The sequence below is a fragment of the Ursus americanus genome, chromosome 29, assembly GCF_024610735.1.
Source record: "Ursus americanus isolate L20-20 chromosome 29, mUrsAme1.1.p, whole genome shotgun sequence".
Taxonomy (NCBI): domain Eukaryota; kingdom Metazoa; phylum Chordata; class Mammalia; order Carnivora; family Ursidae; genus Ursus; species Ursus americanus.
Genome location: NC_142155.1, coordinates 36,997,652 through 37,003,183, shown reverse-complemented (window position 1 = coordinate 37,003,183; position 5,532 = coordinate 36,997,652). Strand labels below are relative to the sequence as shown.

Sequence of the window (5,532 nt, the reverse complement as noted above, 5' to 3'; positions counted from 1 at the left end):
CCAGGGGAAAAGGTGCCCCAGGACTCTTACACAGCCAGGATGCCCGGGACGAGGGGGTCCATCCACCTCCTGCACCCTGAACACCATCAGGTAAGGGAGCCATATGAGGAATTCACCTGTACACGAAACCTGAAACCAGAAACCTTCCTCGATGACAGGTGAGCACACACATTTACTCCTCTTCCCTGAGGTGCTCATCCAAGAAACCTGAGCAGAGATGCTGCCCAGAGCCCAAATATCCCTCTGGCCAAAATCCTGGGAAACAGACATCTGATCTCAGCACCCTGCCAGGCTTGGATCGGCTCAGTGAGTCCTAAGACCCAGAGACTTCTTTCCACTCCAGCTCAATCCTTCTCACAGAGAAGCAAACTCCAGCCTCACAAACATGCTCATCATTAGCTCTGGAATTCCCTGTGTTGTGTCTACACTGGCCCACACAGTGGTCCCATGCAGAACACTCCACAAATGTCCTAGGTTTACAAGCCACTTTCAAGCTGCCCTTAGAAAGGCAGAAACTGGCCCAATTAGGCAGACCAGCCAAGTGATTTGATGTGCTGCAAACTCGGACAACATCCTCCCTGAACACCAATGCTTCCGAGTCCAAGTGTCCAAACTTCGCTCACTGGGCACTGAGAACCATGTAAGCATGAACACTGCTCTTTCGATTCACTGACCTCCCAGGCCTTCCAATCAGAACCAAGCTCCAGTCACCACTCTATTTTCCCTTCAGAGAGAGAGGTCAAATGATGGAATAAAACACTCCCTGTGTACAGCACACTTTTATCCACATAGAATTCCTTGGTCTTTCTCATTCGGGCAGCCCTACAAGACCCACACCAATGAGAGATACCACAAGTTCAATCATCACGTATATATTTGACCTTGTGTTCTTTCTTTTGATAATTTTATTTCAAAGTCAATGTCTCTCTTGCTTCTTAAAATAATAATAATTAATAATTAATAATCATGATAATGATGATGATGATATGGTCACCTAAGGATTTGGATCTCCATTGCCAGATGGCATGGCTCTTGTCCAGATAAGGATGAAGACAAAACCTCAGCCCATAAAGCAAAGCCCACAACCTCAGGGATCCCGACACGCCTCATGGGTGAAGAGTTCCGATGCTACATGGACTTGTCTGAGTCCAAACGATACAGGCAAACTCCAGCATTCATTCTGTTTTCTTCATTAATTCCCCAGCTCAAGTCGCAAGTGACTCACCGGGTCAAGCTTCCAGAGCCCTGGATGGGTCTCCAGGTGAGCACCCCCACCCCGGGGGGGGGGGGGGACATGAACACCAACAAAGGATTCTTTTAATATTTCACAAGACTGTTTTCCCATTCTTTAATTAAACTGGGAAATAAAAACGCACAGATAGCCCCTTCTACTAGCCGGTCCGATTCACTTCACTGGTCGATATAAGAGCAGGAAATAAAAGAGTTACGGATTTTCTGAGGACCCATCATGTCCATCACTTCAGGTTTGAAACTTCACACACATGCAAGGAAAGAAGCTCCAGCAAACATCTCGGCCTGGCAACTCTGACTGCCTGAATTGGAGTGACAGGGACAAACGATGATTCTGTGTGTGCTGGCTGAGGCTGGTGGCCCTGAAGAAGGGACTCGGCCAGCTCTCCACCTGTGCCTCAACTGTCCTCAGCCAGGAACCAGCTCACAGCCCTCACCTGTCACAACGTTCACATGGGAGACCACAGCCACCCCAGGAGCGCGCCCTGCCCATACCCTGCTGCAGAATGCACTCAGCTCTCCTCTGGGACCCGTCACCTCTACCCAGACCTGGAACCCCCATCTGCTGCAAAGCTCCAGGATTCCCCCTCCTTTCCCAAAATTACACTGGCCCAAGGCTTTCCTGAGAAAGGGAGAAGGCTACCTAATGAATGGTTCACACCTTCTTTCCCTTTCTTTCATATTTATCTCCACTTACCTTCCTACCTGTGCAAACTGTTAAGTGATGTATGCATGGAACATGAACGTGTTCTGAGATCGCAATCTTTCATTGCAGCCTTCTCAGGCCTCCTTATGCAATAAAATACCATATCCCTAGGACAGGGAGTTTTAAAATTATTATTTACAGAATAATAGAGCCCAAATCACCTCGTTTTTAGTTGCTCTTCAATAGGCAGAACAGTTTCTGTGTAAAGACTTTCCACAGATATGACCTTCCATCAATTTCTTTATTTTCTTTTTAAAATTTTTTTTTATTATGTTATGTTAGTCACCATACACTACATCCTTAGTTTTTGATGTAGTGTTCCATGATTCATTGTTTGCATACAACACCCAGGGCTCCATGCAATATGTGCCCTCCTTAATACCCATCACCGGCCTATCCCAACCCCCCACCAAACCCCTCTGAAGCCCTCAGTTTGTTTCCCAGAGTCCATAGTCTGTCGTGGTTCATTCCCCCTTCTGTTTACCCCACCCTTCATTCTTCCCTTCCTTCTCCTACTGAGCTCCCTGCTATTTCTTCTGTTCCATAAATGAGTGAATCCGTATCAAAATTGCCTTTCTCTGCTTGACTTATTTCACCTTCCAGCAATCTCATAAGGAGGAAACAGAAACTCTGTGGGATAACCTGACTCACCCAGCGTCAAGCAAGTAGTTCCAGAACTCAGCCCAGGGCTCCCGTCACCAGGCCCCTTGAAGCCACCAGCATGACTCTATCCAAAGGAATTCCCAAAGACTCTCCTTCTGACTGCACCACCAAAGAAATGACAGAGAGAATATGGCACCTCAAAATATTGAGTTGATACATCTAGTAAAGCTAGATAGTCAAGCTTAACTTTTAAACAGGAAAAGGCTGCTTTGAATAATTTTGAATTTTCCCTCGACCCTCATTGTAATTCTTGGGATGAAAAGACTAATCAGTAATGAAACATCACCTTTGACAAATGACAAGACATCATCCATATCTGTATCTGACGACAAAAAGCCATCTAACCCTAAATGGTGGCCACTCACCCATATCGTAGGCCCAACTGAATAAACACTGTTAGATGTATATCTCAAAAATACACAAAGAGTAAATCTAACCTTCCCTTTCTAATGAAAGAGTGTTTCTAGGAAACAGCTGTTCAAAATACATTCATAAGCAGTCAATGAACAGAGAAAATGGGATCCCCTGCAAAGTGCTCTAAGCTCAGAAACTAAGTACCTCCTTCACCAAATTCAGAACACTGACAACTATTACTTAAGTTTTACTTCATGGCTCAACTAGAGAAAAGAGAAAAGCCCAGGAGATAGTGGGTTAATGAGAGGTGTTACCTCCAGTCCTGACGTGGATATGACATTTCTCCAAATGGACCTGCCGCTTTCTCTGAATGCTGGTGTCCTGTGTCAAGCTGCCTCACTGACTCAGATGCAGACGTTCAAAACCTCGGGTCTCATGGAGCCAGAGAAGAGAAGTGTTGTTAGGTGGGGAGAAGGCGGCTCCTCGGACCTAAAGCCAGCATGCCTGCTGCAGTTTCTGGGAGAAGGGGAAACACAGACTTGTCTTTTAGTAGTAATTATCTTCCAGCCCATTGCCACCATTCCCAGGGAACAAGCAGCACAATGCTGAAGTTGGGTAACGGCTCTGGGGTTTCCTAGTGCCACACATGTGCCTGAAGGAACAGGGAACACCCTGCTGAACTTGGGGAACTGCTCAATGTCCATTACCTGCACTGTGTCGGGGTACAGGGGCACCGCACTGAAGTTGGGGACCGTGCGGTCCTTACTCTCGCTCTTGCTGGGGAACAAGTGAAACCCTGGAATGTCTGCGACCAATACCACAAAAGCTCTGCTGAGCAGGTGCCCTGGAGTCCATGGGTTTGCTATGTAAGGCCAGTTGACAGAGAGTAGGCAGAAGAGACTATCAAGGGAAAAAGAAAACTCAACTGAGTCTCCAAATGAACTCCCTCCACATGCCCTTCCAGAACCCCACCTCTCACCCGGGGTGCCCCTACTCCCAGACCATGCCCCACACAGGCACACAGCATGCATTCACTCAGCCAGGAACTCCACACGTTGAATCTCTCAGAGCTCCCCTTCCCTGGTTCCCAGTCTACATCCTAGGTCTGCTCTGGGTTTGCCCACAGAGACGTAGCTCCACCCCCATGGGGTGATTGGTTTGGGAGTGTGCGGTTTCCAGCCCCTTGAATGCGGGGCAACCAGCCCCATGACTCACAACTCTGGGAGTGCAAGGGGTCCAAGACCTGCCTCCTTGGCTCAATGCCCAGCGCAGGCATGACTGTGATCACGGGCAGGGCCCCAAGCACGCGCACGCGCGCACACACACACACACACACACACACACACACACACACACACACACTGCCCCTTCCGCGGACCCCTCTAGCTGCAGAACACCCTCAGAGCCCTGCCCCTTCCCTTCTGCACCAACCCTTCCTACAGGTGTGTGCCTGGATTCTGGCTAGGTCAGCTGCTCTCAGACTGTTCCAGCTTTGGGCTTTAGTAAATGGCAATGCTTTCATGCATGTCCAAGGCAATTTTAAGCCCCAAAAGGAATGCTCCAAGCGGGAATAGCTTTGCCTTCTTGTCTCACCCATGGAGTGGATAGTGCTTCTCAGACCTTCAAAGCATCCTTCTAGGATGAGCCCATTTGTGCTGGAATCTATATACACATGCTTGGTTCTGCAGGGTAGGGGCCAGGAGGAACAGCCGGCCTTCTGTGCTGTCACGGTTGTGAACCAGGAACATTTATTTTTCACTTGAAAAGAAAACATAGTGTTATTGTCAACACTAAAGGAAGGAACATTTTAAAACATTTTAGAGAGAAATGAAGAGAGTTTTATTCAAACCCAAGTCAGGTCAGATGCCTGGGAGACACAGTCTTCACAAAGAAGAGAGTGCTCCAGGGAAGGAACATTTAGGGCAGGGTTATATATTTGTTCTGTTTTGTGTTAGGTACAGTTACCCATCACGATGAGGCAGAAGATTCCAGAAAGTGACAGACTTTTCTTATCTTTTCAGTATGTACAAGTCGGTATGACTTTAATCTTACGGGGGACAGAGAGGTTCTTTTGTGTTCTCACCTTGATGTTGGCAAGGGCATTTTTTTGTTCTCTTTTTTCTTTTTGAAACAGATGGACAATATGTGCTGGGGGCAGAAATAGGGCCCATGCTTTGAGGGTTTGCCCGGTCATTTTGAGCTGGGTGAAATGATAAAGGAGGGTTTCCCTAGGAGGTCAAGATCAGGGTCCACAGATGGTATGAGATAAAAATTACTCTTATCCTTATCACCACTACCAAATGGAGGAGCTTGAGATGAAAGCACCTTTCCCATAGCTCAGAGACATCAAAAGGACCCCTACAGAAGGTTACCTGCTCCATGGTCAACACAGGTAACAGAGGCGTTCACATTCTCTGGACTCCTCCCTTGTCCTGCCCAAATCTCTGAAGCATAGAGATCATTTACAGTCAGAATTTTAGACATCTTAGAGATGTCTGGCACCATTCCCTTGGACTACAGAATACAACAGAATAGCTCACTGTCACAATACGAAAGTG

The 5,532-nt window shown here is 47.4% G+C and overlaps 1 long non-coding RNA gene across 1 annotated transcript; it reads right to left on the bottom strand.

Annotated features, from left to right (window-relative positions):
* Positions 1-3,292: 3,292 nt before the first annotated feature.
* On the bottom strand, positions 3,293-4,723 carry LOC148107533 (uncharacterized). The gene is made up of 3 exons (XR_015722212.1): positions 4,568-4,723; positions 3,682-3,874; positions 3,293-3,490 (listed from the first exon to the last, which is right to left on the bottom strand). It is a non-coding gene; the product is annotated as an uncharacterized LOC148107533 (long non-coding RNA).
* Positions 4,724-5,532: the final 809 nt, after the last annotated feature.